Source organism: Crotalus tigris, unplaced genomic scaffold (genome assembly GCF_016545835.1).
Source record: "Crotalus tigris isolate CLP2741 ecotype Arizona unplaced genomic scaffold, ASM1654583v1 scf7180000024469.1203045, whole genome shotgun sequence".
NCBI lineage: Eukaryota > Metazoa > Chordata > Lepidosauria > Squamata > Viperidae > Crotalus > Crotalus tigris.
Genome location: NW_024100640.1, coordinates 183,308 through 196,988, shown reverse-complemented (window position 1 = coordinate 196,988; position 13,681 = coordinate 183,308).

Here is a 13,681-nt window from a genome sequence, read left to right as displayed (position 1 = left end):
CAAGAAAACAAGCAAACTCAGAGCACACCAAGGACCCCCACGGTTCATCCCTCAGCTACAAATATTCTCTTCTGCTGGTAAAATAGTACTCATTTTTCCATGTTTCCTCATAATAACAAACTTTATGTGGTAGATTGGGTGGACAGCTAGCAGACAATGAGTCACCCAATGAGCTGGGTGGACTTGAGGAACATGGGCCCCCATTCCTAGTCTAACATGATACCACTACATCACACTGGCTTACTGGCCAAGAGTCCTGCATGGCTGAGAAAGGACTAGAATCTAGGTCAGGGGTCGGCAACCTTGCCTCTTTTATGACTCGTGGACTTCAACTCCCAGAATTCCTGAGCCAGCATGGTCTGATCTAAGTTTTTCCCATTCTAGTCCTGGACTTTCACCATTAAACACCCCCCTGCAATGCCTCTGGGACTCCAGTGCACTAGAACCTGGGTTCTCCCTGATCCTGGTCCAAAATGTCAACCACTATTCTACATAGTAGGTAACTTGTTCTCCAGAAATAACCACAATAGTATTTCCTAACCCGAGCAATTTCTAGATGTGCAGATTTCAACTTTCAGAAAGTTAAGTTTGAAGTCCACACATCTGAAATTTGATCAGGTTGGAAAACACTGAGCTTTGTAATCAAAATAGTAAGATCCATGTTTCTTTAAAAAAAAAAAGTCTTGGTTAACTAAATGTTGATGACTTTTTTTAAAAAAGCCTTTTAGGAGTAAGGGATGATCGTCAGCACAATGGATCAAACATAATCAGCTTCAGCATAATACTGATTGGCTGGGCTGGGAAAACAGTTAAGAAGGACAGAGGAAGGAGCAAAAGGGAATATTGTGGACATGTTACATCACAACAGTGTTCCAATATCTCAGGGGCTGCCCCAAAGAAGAGAGGGGTCTACTTATTCTCCAAAGCACTTGAAGGCAAGACAAGAAGCAACGGATGGAATCTCATCAAGGAGAGAAGCAACCTAGAACTAAGGAGAAATTTCCAGTGAGAACAATTAATCAGTGGAATGGGTTGCCATCAGAAGTTCTGGGTGCTCCATCACTGGAGTTTTTCAAGAAGAGATTGGACAACCATTTGTCTGAAATTATATAGGATATCCTGATTGAGCAAAGGGTTGGATTAGAGGACCTCTAAGGTCTCTTCCAACTCTGTAATTCTGCTAAAAGAACACTGCACACAGCTAAGGACAAGGGGAGCTGTAGTCCAAGTTTCAAGAGGGCACTAGTTTGAAGAGAAGCTATATGAGAGGGAGGCTGAATTGTGTGTTAAGGAAGAGATTAGCCTTAAGAATACATTGTGTTGAATGAACTCAATATTGTGGTGATCCCCATTTTTCATTTTAAATTGAACGCAACTGGAGCAACAACCCTCCTAATCAGCAATCAAGAACTCAGCAGGCTTCAATAAATGCTGATACTAATTTCCTTGAAGTCATCTAAGGTAATGGACATGTCTTGCAGTAGGACATCCCCGAAATTAACCCATTATGAGATGCAGAACACAGAATATCTTTTAGTTTCTAGGTTCACAAACAGGAAACTTCCAGAAATCATGATTAGCTTGCAGAACCAAGGATGTTTTCTACACATTATGAGATACAAGTTGATTCACTCAACGACCATGGTGATTTGCTTAACAACCAGGGCAAAAAGGGTGGTAAAATTGAGTGCGACTCATTTAATGACCACCTCACTTAGCAATAAAAGTTCCCCTCCCAATTGTGGTCGTCAGTCAAGGAATACCTATTATTTAGAGCAGGGGTCTTCAAACTTGGCCCTTTTATGACTTGTGGACTTCAACTCCCAGAATTCCTCAGCCAGGCTCGCTGGAGTTGTAGATGCTCAATTGTTGGGGATCTTCAAGAAATGATTGGATAGCCATTTGTCCAGCACACACTAAGGTTTCCTGCCTTGGGAAGTGGGTTGGATTAGAAGACCTCCAAGGTTCCTTGCTTAACCAGTTTATGCAAGGTTGCATAAACGGAAGAAGAGAATCAAGCTCGCGTCAAGTATTAGTACCACTTTATAAAACCTGAATAAGGCCACAGCTGGAATACTGCATCAGTTTTGGACACCGCATTACAAAAAAGATGTGGAAACTCTAGAGGTGCAGAGAAGAGCAACTAAGATGATAAAGGGCCTAGAGCAGTGGTTCTCAACCTTTCTAATGCCGTGACCCCATAATACAGTTCCCCATGTTGTGGTGACCCCCAAGTGGGTGTGGCCACCAATAAGAGGGAGTAGGACAGCTAGGGAAAAGGGAACAAAATGGTGGACAGCATGGTTTGGCGACCCCTATGAAATGGTCGTTCGACCCCAAATGGGGTCCCGACCCACAGGAGAACCACTGCCCTAGAGACTAAAACATATGAAGAACAGTTGCAGTCTAGTCTACTCTAGTCCAGTATTTGAAGGGCTGACACAAAGAAGAGGGTGTCAACTTATTTTCCAAAGCACTAGAAGGCAAGAAACAATGGATGGAAACTAATCAAGGGGAGAAGCAAACTAGAACTAAGGAGAAACTTCCTAATAGTGAGAACAATCAACTAGTGGAATGGCTTGCTTTCAGAAGCTGTGGGTGTTCCATCACTGGAGGCTTTTAAGAAGAGACTGGACAGCCACTTGTCTGGAATGGTATAGGGTTTCCTGCTTGAGCAGGGGGTTGGGCTAGAAGACCTCCAAGATCCCTTCCAACTCTGTTATTCTGTTATTTCTGTTAACCCTTCCAGCCCTATGATTCTATGATTCATCATTTCTTAGTGGCTGTAAAGTAGGTAGGGTACAATAACTGGAGAGCACAATTTATAAATTTATGAAATGAGAAAGAGGGAGAAGGCGAGAATCCATTTAATATAGCTGAAGGTTCCAAAGCCAAATTTATAACCTCTGAACTGAGACATTTTCAAAGAAGGTAGAATTTATGCCGCTTTGCAGTGAACACGTATCCTACAAAAATGACTTCCCTTTAAAATGGTTCAAATTAAAATGAGAAGGTAGGTGCAGTATTCAGAAAGCAGGGCAACACAGGGGAAAGGGATAATAAAACTGCTGGAAAGGAAAGCTCTTTGCATGATGAGCGAAGGAAATTTAAAAAAAATCTCTTTTTTTGCGCTTAGACAGAATCCAAATCTTGCTTGCAGATTATCAGATACATAAATAACTACAGACACAGCAAGACAAAAGCAGCTTAGAATCTCTGGAATTAAAATATGAGCTTTGTGACAGACCAAGAGCTTGGATAAATCCATAGAGCGCTTTACTAACAAAGCTTAAACTTTTCTATAAATATTCCCAAAGAGAGAAGCAACCTAGAACTAAGGAGAAACTTCCTGACAGTTAGAACAATCAACCAATGGAACAGCCTGCCTCCAGAAGCGGTGAATGCTCCAACACTGGAAGTTTTTAAGAGACTGGACAACCATTTGTCTGAAATGGTACAGGGTTTCCTGCCTGAGCAGGGGGTTAGACTAGTCCAGTGATGGCGAACCTTTTAGAGACCGAGTGCCCAAAACCCGGCCCCGCCCCCCATTCTGCTCCCCTCCCTGCCCACTCTACCTCACTCCACACGCTCCACCTCCACTCCGCCCCTGCCCCACCCACCTGCAGGGCCACCCACCGCCTCCACGGCCTGCTGCAGATTGCCCAGGCGGTCCAGCAGTGCCATGGCAGCCACACCCTCCGCCCATACCCCGCAGCATCAACTGCATGTGACAGGCCGCGAGGGCGGAGTCTTGTCCCCATGTCCTTGGCTGTGCTGCTCCGCGTGGGCCATGCTCAGGGGCTACTCTCCTCTAGGGAGGCTGCTGGTGAGGAGGGGGCCAAGGGGGGAGGTGGGGCTGGGGCAACGGCACATGTGGCCACAGAGAAGGCTCCAAGTGCTGCCTCTGGCATGCGTGCCATAGGTTCGCCACCACTGGACTAGTCACTAGATTCACTAGAAGACCTCCAAGGTTCCAACTCTATTATTATTATTGTTGTTGTTGTTGTTGTTGTTGTTAAACATGCCATCTTCCACTGCTATGCTCTTCATTTTTGTTGTTGAATAAATTTTACATCCATTTCAAGCACGTGTCCTGGGCTGTTAGAATAGAAGGGAATAGAAGGGACCTTCTAGGTCATCTAGTCCAACCCCCTGCTCAAGCAGGAGACCCTGGCCTACGCCATTTCTGTCAGCTGGCAGTCCAATTTCTTCTTGAAAGCTTCCAGTGATGAGGCTCCCACAATTTCTGAAGGCAATCTGTTCCATTGGTTGATTGTTCTCACTATCAGAAAATTTCTCCTTATTTCCAGGTTGAATCGCTCTTGCTCACTGACTCAGCTTGTAAAGAACCAGCATTTTCTTTTAACACTACAAATGGGGGCACTAGCAAGGTTTAAAAAGAGAGGATTTTATTCCATAGTCATTGCCAACTCTAAGCGGTGGTACTCATCTCCATTTCAAGGCCACTGAGCCAGCACTGTCCGAACACATTTCTGGGCTCATGTGGCCAGCATGACATCACGTAGCATTATTAACTTCCCACCATCGTGGTACCTATTTACCTACTTGCATTTACCTGCTTTCAAACTCCTTGGCAGGAGCTGGGGAGAAAATAGGAGCTCACCCTTCACTTGGCGCTCAGGACTCGTACCTGGGCTGCACGGCTTCCCAGCCGACAACCCCAGCGTCTTAACCACGGAGCCCCTGTGACGCTCTGCACTAGCAAGGATAGAGTGGAATATACACAAGGTGATCTGTATTAGACTATCAAGGCTTGTGCTCCCTCATTGCCTGTGAAGAACGCAAGGAAAAATATTCCCCATTGCCTCCATTCACTCAGATCCTTGAAAATAAATGCAAGGGAAAAGCTTTCATGCTTTTTTTTTCATTCTTAACCCACCTCCCTGTTTTGTTCTGTTCTCTGGTTGGGCAATTTTCGGATTCTGGTCTGTAGTTCTTGAAAGTATGAATCCTTGCAAAAATGAGATTGGGAATAATATATTTTAGGGCAGTGTTTCTCCATCTTGGCATCTTTAAGATGTATGGACTTCAACTCCCAGAATTCCCCAGCCAGCTATGCTGGCTGGGGAATTCTGGGAGTTGAAGTCCATATATCTTAAAGATGCTAAGATGCAGAAACATTACCTATGGATTCTAGTCAAAGCCGTCTTAGACCATTTGTATAGATTTCCAAGAACAATAATCCTCTCCGTCATACCCAACTAAGCTGAACAGATCTTTTTTAGCCCCAAGAGAAAAATAAACCGGATCTTTGAGGCCAGAAAACTCGCATTATTCTCCTTCATGCATCCCTCACATCTGAACAATCTGCTCCTTGAAAGTCATTACCTCCTGCGTGGATCTCAAAAGCCAACAAAGGGGAACTCAAATCTCAGGGCGAGGTGAATCGTTTTAAATGCTAATTGATGTGCAACTTTTACTTCTCTTTTTAAAATGCAAAAGGGTTTTTCTAACAATAGGAGAGACTGAAACCACGCAGCTCAGGAGCGCTGGTTCGCGACACCATGGAGCGGGTAGCGCTGAACCATTTGGCGTTCTTGTATCCTGCTGAAATTCTTGAATTATAAATAAGAATTTCATTTCCACACACCCCTTTTGAGAGTGCCTAATTGTATGTTAATGGGTGTTTAAAAAAAGAAACAAAACACACACCCAGGTGATCTACTTCAGTGGTACTTATCTTCCAGAGTTCCATTCTCACTTTTCTAGATAACTTGAAGTGCCTCCAAAATTTGCCCTGGGTGATGGGAGGTGTATTGTACAGCAGGAAATGGTGGGGACATGTGAAAGACTTGGTTTTCAGCTACAAAATAATAATAATAGCAATAATAGTAATAATAATAATAATAACAACAACAACAATAATAAAGTTGGAAGGGACCTTGGAGGTCATCTAGTCCAACCCCCTGCTCAGGCGGGAAACCCTGTACCATTTCAGACAAATGGCTGTCCATTCTCTTCTTAAAAACTTCCAGTGCTGGAACATTCACCGCTTCTGGAGGCAGGTTGTTCCACTGGTTAATTGTTCTAACTGTCAGGAAATTTCTCCTTAGTTCCAGGTTGCTTCTCTCCTTAATTAGTTTCCATCCGTTGCTTCTTGTCCTGCCTTCAGGCGCTTTGGACTTGCCTGTCCAAAGGTGCTTTTTCACGAGGCAACTGGACCTCGTTTTCCTTTGAAGACTTTTCGCTTCTCATCCAAGAAGCTTCTTCAGCTCTGACTGGATAGTGGGGAACGGAAGGATTTATACTCCTTCCAGACAGCTGGTCATTTGCCTTCTTTCAGAGAGTCGCTGGGGCCACCTGGAGGTTCATCTGCATCCTCAGGATCACCTGCGTAGTGCAAATGGGTGTGGAGCCTTCTTGGAACCATTGAAAGGACTGTGTTGTAGACTGGAGATAGATGATGTCGCATCTTCTGAAGTTTCTTGGATGAGAAGCAAAACGTCTTCAGAGGAAAACAAGAAAGCCCAGTTGCCTTGTGAAAAAAATCCTTGGGATAACTATGACCTGGATGACTGAGAATCTCCATAAATCAGACATGTCAAACACAAGGCCTGGGGGCCGGATGCGGCCCGCGAAGTGGTTTCATGTGGCCCGCAAAGCCATCCTGGAAACAGTGAGGGAACAGCCCTCGCTGCCTTGGCCCTGGCCTAGGCCAGCAGGGAGCCAATGCACAATTTTGTGGTGGCCATCTTGACACTTCCCCCATGCCTTGGCACTTGCCCCGGTCCCACCCCCTTCTGCCAGAGACCCTCAGATGTGTCCCACTCCTGCCCAGGCCCCCACAGGCACCCTTGACGCGAAGGATGTAGAACTGGCCATGCCTACCCAGTAGGCCACACCCACTCCATCCACGCCCACCCTGTAGGCTGCACCCCACTCTGGCCACACCCACCTTCCCCCCCCCCAGGGCAACCGCAATGCTGATGCGGCCCTCAGTGAAATTGAGTTTGACACCCCTGCCATAGATAAAAGATGCTCTTTTTTGAGTCTCAATTTTTTTTTCTAGAATTCCAGTAATAGTCATCCTGTTTAAGTGGGGGGCTGGACTAGAAGACCTCCAAGGTCCCTTCCAGCTCTATTCTTATTTTATTGTGGACATTATTTCTGGTAATAATGGTGGCGTAGTGGTTAAGCTGCACTCTTGTGGACAAACTCTGCCCGCAGACTGGAATTCGATCCTGACGGAGCTCATTGTTGACTCAGCCTTCTGTCCTTCAGAGGCTGGTAAAATGAGGAACCAGTTTGTAAGGGGCAATATGCAAATAATGCTTCTACATTGTGAACAGCCCGCAGAGTGCTGTAAAGCACCATGGGGCAGTATATAAGTCTGAATGCTATTGCTAATAAAGACTAAGGCACTTAGACGCTCCTTTAAAAAATCAAACTCTCCTAAAGGATCACAGTAGGCATCTGATAATTAATTTCATCTCTCTCTCTCTCTCTCTCTCTTCCCTCCCACCAAAAAAAAAAAAAAATCCTAAACAAGGCAAGTCAGAGCAGAAACCCACTTGTTGAAGTTTGCAGAAAGAGGCATATGAGGTCACTAGTATGAGGAGAAGACTCGTGGGCAAGAAAAGGAGGGATTAAGAGAATTTCTAATAAAGGTAGACTTTTCTGCACCCTTTCCTTTTCCACCCCTGAAATCTTCCACTCTGCATTCAGGTAAAAAAAAAACCCCTCCATTTTCCAATACCCAATTAAGTTGTGCTGCTTGGATTCTACTAAACGCCAGCCAAGGTGATTCCAGCTGGATTAAAAAAAGGCCCATAAATGTTCTGTCAGTATTGGGCATAAATAAGATTTATTTCCGTGGGAGCTTCCTTACTTTACCGGGCAGCAAGATTGGATACCTCTAACAAATGCTCTGTGTGCGGATTACTAAGAGAGGAAATCAGTTTTCTGTCAGATTCAAGCATTCATAGGCACCTTGGCCTTCTTTGCCAACCTCTACATTTCCATCATCAGAATTACGTTCCTCATGTGGGAAGATTCAGATATATATCACAAAGACACTTTTTTCCCTCGTCCTGTCATTACTCCAAAAGTTGTATGATTTGATATCCAAGAAGAGCAGGATGAGTTTTTAGCATCCGCACCGTGAGCTGCCATAACCTTTTATATCATCTCAAGCTAACTTTGTATTTAAACTTGGTTCTGGAAAAGAAAAAAAAACAGGGAGAGCTGTAATTTTTGTCTCCTATCCGGTTATTTAAGTAACCCCCTTTTACAAGCAAATTGCAGGAGATCCAGCCTTTATACTTGAAAGGGAAATACTGTAGTTTGGCAAAGTGAAACTTCTGAAAAGATATTCCCGAGGCAGTCAACAGCAATTTTTTATATTGGTTTTATGATAGTGTATTTTGTGCAATCCTTGGTGATCTCTGAACTTGATCACCAGTCACCCAACCAGGTAACATTAACAGGGCATTGACGATGTTACCTAGCTGGGAAAACTATTTGGCATTTTTTTCATGCCTCATCCTCTTGTCATATACTGTATATCATAACCCATGACTCATTAATGAGGCTTTTTCTCAAGATTCTGGCTTGGAAGACTTAATGCAGCTTGTGATCTTTTCAATGGGTTGAAACTTCACAGGTTTTTGGTAGGCCTTGGACTTAATGCTACTTTGTGGATTGGATGTGGCATTTCTTTAATGCACCCACCGGATTTGAAAGAATAGAAAAGAATAGACTGTGGTCACTGTGACCCATAACTCAGGGGAAAATTGCCACCTCGTTTCTAATAACACAAAACCAGATTACTGTGGCATTTCTTTCTTTTTTTAAATCCAATTACAATTATCAGGCTTTGAACTTTAGTATTCATGGGATGTTTTAATAGAGAACATACTGAGCCATAAGGAAAACGAAAAAGATTAATTGGCATTGGTTTACTATTCTAGGAAGAACAACCTGATCTGAGAGAGTTTGGCCCTGGCCAGAAAAAGTGGACTTGGAGATGCAAGACTTAACCAAAATGAAAAGTTTAATCTTTCTTCGGAGCCTCAAACTGTCGTATCCTGTTAGCAAAGTGACTTGTTCACTTCCATTTTCTTTCCCAGAACATGATAGCAGTATTCCAGGATTTGATTATTTTAAACTGTCTCTTTATGTCTTCCGACTGAAAACTGTCATCTTACCATAATTAAACATATGTGTCTCTGTGTGTGTTTGCTTATGTTCTTGCAGGATTCTCTTGCGTCTGAGACAATATCCAAGGGCTCCAGTTCTTTTAATATCGAAGCCCCAGACTCTTATTTTCAAAGGATTTAAATCCATTTGCACCATTTGTTTTGAAAGATGTGTTTTCTGAGCACTGCAAAGTATCTCAGAAACTCTTTTCATTCCCAACAAAACACAGGAAAGGTAAAGCAGGGGAAAAGAAAGAAAGAAAGAAAGAAAGAAAGAAAGAAAGAAAGAAAGAAAGAAAGAAAGAAAGAAAGAAAGAAAGAAAGGAAGGAAGGAAGGAAGGAAGGAAGAAAGAGAGAGAGGGGGGGAGGGAGGGAAGGAGGGAAGGAAGGAAGGAAGGAAGGAAGGAAGGAAGAAAGAAAGAAAGAAAGAAAGAAAGAAAGAAAGAAAGAAAGAAAGAAAGAAAGAGCAGAGAAATCTGAATTTCCATATAAAGGCTGCACTGCAGTGGGCTGTTTTTAATCCATAAAGAAACAAATATGGCAGATCAGTTTAAGAGGCACCTGGAAGGAAGTCTAGAGAGCAGACGTGTGGGATACAGGTCAAGTCCCCTTTCAGACAAGCAATGAATTTGTGACAGAGCTGTGGACAGAAAGCCATCTTGGTGCTTGATTAATAACCCAATTCCTTATATTTCTTTGGTTTGGGGGTAAGTGATAGGAGGAATTGAGATGAATGTATTTCCCCACCCACATGCAGTCCAGGATTTGCATTGTTTACACAAAAGTAACATCAAGGTCATTACTTCCAAGTGTAGGAAGTCAGCACTCTCCCCCCCCCCCCCGAGAAGAAGATATTTTGAGGGAATATTTAAAAAGGCAGAATATTATATTTTTCAAAGGAATAATGGGAGAAAATCTTAAAAGGCAGAAACTTCTCCCTCTCTCCCAAGCAGAAACTCAGCAGGCCAGCTCTGTAGAAATGTAGATTTGATAATCCTTTCAGAAAGACTGGAGCCAGGAAGCTTGGAGCTGATGGGATTAGAAAAACAAAGACCCCTAAAAATCTAAATACACGACCTTTAGGACATAATAAGATTAACCCACCACCACTAGAATACCAAAAGGGCACACTGAACCTCAGGTCAAAGTTTATTGCACAGGAACAGGAAGAGCCTCAAATACAAGGCCATAGGAACAGGAACAACTCCAAACACAAAAGCCCAAGAAAGTATAAAAACCCACCACTCCCAGCTCCATTTTGTCAACCAGCCCAGAAACACATGCTGTATCACTGAAGTTTCTGGCAACTCAATAAACTGGACCTTCTTTCCTAAAGCAGTCTCCATTTTCTTATTTCCGGCTTGGACTGGACCTGAAGATTTTTCTTTCAACATAAGCAAACTGCATCAGTCTAAGATCAGCCCAAATTTGGCCTTCCTTTGTACATCCCATTGAAAAACAAGAAGCCCCCCCCCCCCAATCAGCTCTTCTTCCTCTTAGAAAGGAAAAAAAAAGAAAAATATTGTCCAGGATTTTACAGAGGCTGGACACCAATACATTTTTATTCTGAAAAGCACCTAAGATTATCAAATGGAAAAGTAAACAATCTCTCTCTCTCTCTCTCTCCATCTATCTGTCTGTCTGTCTGTCTATCTATCTATCTATCTATCTATCTATCTATCGTCATATATCTATCATATATCTACCTAAAATTCTAGTCAAACTCCATTGTTAAGGGAGCCATTACATTCCTGTGGATGTTTTTTTGCTGGAAACTGGCTAAAAAGACCAGAAACTAGCACAACCATCACATATCATGGTCACATGACTGCAGCACACTACAACCAGACATAAAATTGAGCCGCTTGCAAAGAGCCCCAAATGTGGTGAGGTGACCACAATGTGTATGTGTTCTGTGTTCCCATCAAAACTCTGGAACATACCTTTTTTTTGGTGGGGTACATTATAACTTTGGTCATTAAACACGCAGTCATTAAGTAAGGCATTAAGTAAGGATTACCTGTACATTTAAGCAAAGCATAAAGATCTCTATTCAGCAAGGAAGCCTGCTTACAAAGATCTGCTTTAGTAGATCCTTGTGATCTACTAAACTCAAAAACTAGAGCAGGGGTCTTCAAACTTGGCCCTTTTATGACTTGTGGACTTCAACTCCCAGAATTCCTCAGCCAGCATGCCTGGCTGAGGAATTCTGGGAGTTGAAGTCCACAAGTCATAAAAGGGCCAAATTTGAAGACTCTTGGTATAAGGTCTCCTGCCTTGGCAGGGGATTAGACTAGAGGATCTCCAAGGTCCCTTCCAGCCATATGATTCTATGTCCTCCAAGTAGAAACAAAGCAGGTCAGGCACTCTTTCACAAAGTTGTTGTGAACCTGCCTGACTGAGGAATTCTGGGAGCTGAAGTTCACAAGTCATAAAAGGGCCAAGTTTGAAGACCTCTGGACTAGAGTGTGGGTGGAGTTAATGCTGGATCTCTGTGCTTTGTCCAAGAGGCTGCTAATCATTGTCACTTCCTTCTACTTTTCTTCCCAGGCGCAAACAAATATGGAGCATCTGCTCTTTGAACAAATCAATCAGGACTTTGATGAAATAAAACTTGAGCAAGCAAGAATCATGAAATTACGTTGAGTGAGCAAGAATCCCGTTGCCTAGTTATTCTAGACCCATAACATGAAGGTGAAATTTATGGAAGAAGACCCTAATGGCTGGAAAAAGCGAAGGCAATTCAGAAAGACCAACAGACAAAAAAGTGGATTAGCTATTATCATTTCTGGAAGGCAAGAGCTTGCAAAAATAGAAAGCTGCAGTTGCTTAATAGACAATTCGGATGGAATGTTGCCCATTGCGTCACAAAGAGTCAGAAGCGACAAAAGAACAATATTGTTATCACAAGGGATGAGAATTATCTCAATTTTCTCTCTCCAAGAGTAATTTCATTCTAGCCCTTTGATCATTTTGATGAACCATTTCTGCAGTTTGCTCTAATCTACAGTCTTCTTTCAAAATCCATAGTGTTTTAAGCTTTGTTATACCAGAAATAGATAGATGATGGATGGATGGATGGATGGATGGATGGATGGATGGATAAATAGATAGATAGATAGATAGATAGATAGATAGATAGATAGATAGATAGATAGATGGATAGATAGATAGATGGATGTACATAGAGAGGGAGAGAGAAGGAGAGAGAGAGAGAGAGAGAGAGAGAGAGAGAGAGATGGAAGGAAAGAGAGGCAGGCAGGCAGGCAGGCGGAGCATGGCAGCTCCAGGAAATTTCATCCTCAACAGCAAATAAGATGGAGATATCTCTATATTTTAGAATTGTTCCCCTTTTGCCATAAAACAGGAGAAGTGCTATTTCAGAATAATCAATCTTCCTCTTCCCTAAAACATGGGGAACAGAGCAGGATGGAGCTGTGACTTCATATACATTTTAAATCTGCAATATCAGAAGTGGTTTACATCACCTCATTGTATTTATTCCTCCTGACCCGAGATAATAGTATCTTAGAAGAGGCCTAGCAGCTTAATTTTTTTTAAAGGTACTTTTAATCCCACCTTTATTATTTTTATAAATAATTAAGTTGACAAACATACCTAATACTTCTTCTTCCTTCTATTTCCCCCCACAACAACAACTGTGTGAGGTGGCTTGGGCTGAGAGAAAATGACCGGGCCCAAATCACCCAGTTGACATTTGTGCCTAACGCGGGATTAGAACCCACAGTTTTCTAATTTCTAACCCGGCGCTAGACCAAAATGACTAAGATCTCGCCAGGTAAACATTTTGGGGACAGGCTCCTGGAGTTTGTCAACATTAAACACATTATCCTGCAGATTTTGAAGCTTCCAGCCATTCTGTAAGAAGAGAGATTCAAAAATATATGGAAAATGGAGAGTCCAATTCATATTATCAGAAAAATACCAGAAGATAAGAATTTAGCTGAGCCTCTTTTCACAAGCTCCAGATACTGGGCTGCAAAAATTAGGATGATCACAAGATGGCAGTAAAGAGAAAATTCTAACTCCCTTCTGCCATCTGGTGGGTACCTTGTGTTTAGCAGCCTAGATAGAATAAGATTAGAGAATCCCAGAATTAAATATTCCCCATTCCATCAACAAAGCTTGCTTGATATGTAAAAAAAAAATCATATTTTGTTTGCTTATATGCATTTTGCACAAAGCCAGCAAGTGGGATTGTAAATTATAAGTAATAGCTTAACATGTTGAGTGAAGGTAGCCAACTGTGGTTAACAAATCACAGCTTACTGTCTTGTGCCAACAACTATTTTTCAGCCTAACCTGCAGTAACCCAAAAGGCTGTTGCAAGGATAAAATTGGAGGGAGATCTAAACTGTGGTAGAAAAGATCTGATGGTGTTTGTAAAACATATCTTGAGGCACTTAAATTTAAATTTTCAGTGTGCTCAGAATCACTTGATCATATTAAGTGTTAATAACACTTTATAATTCCTTGGTAAGACTACACTTGGAATATTGCAT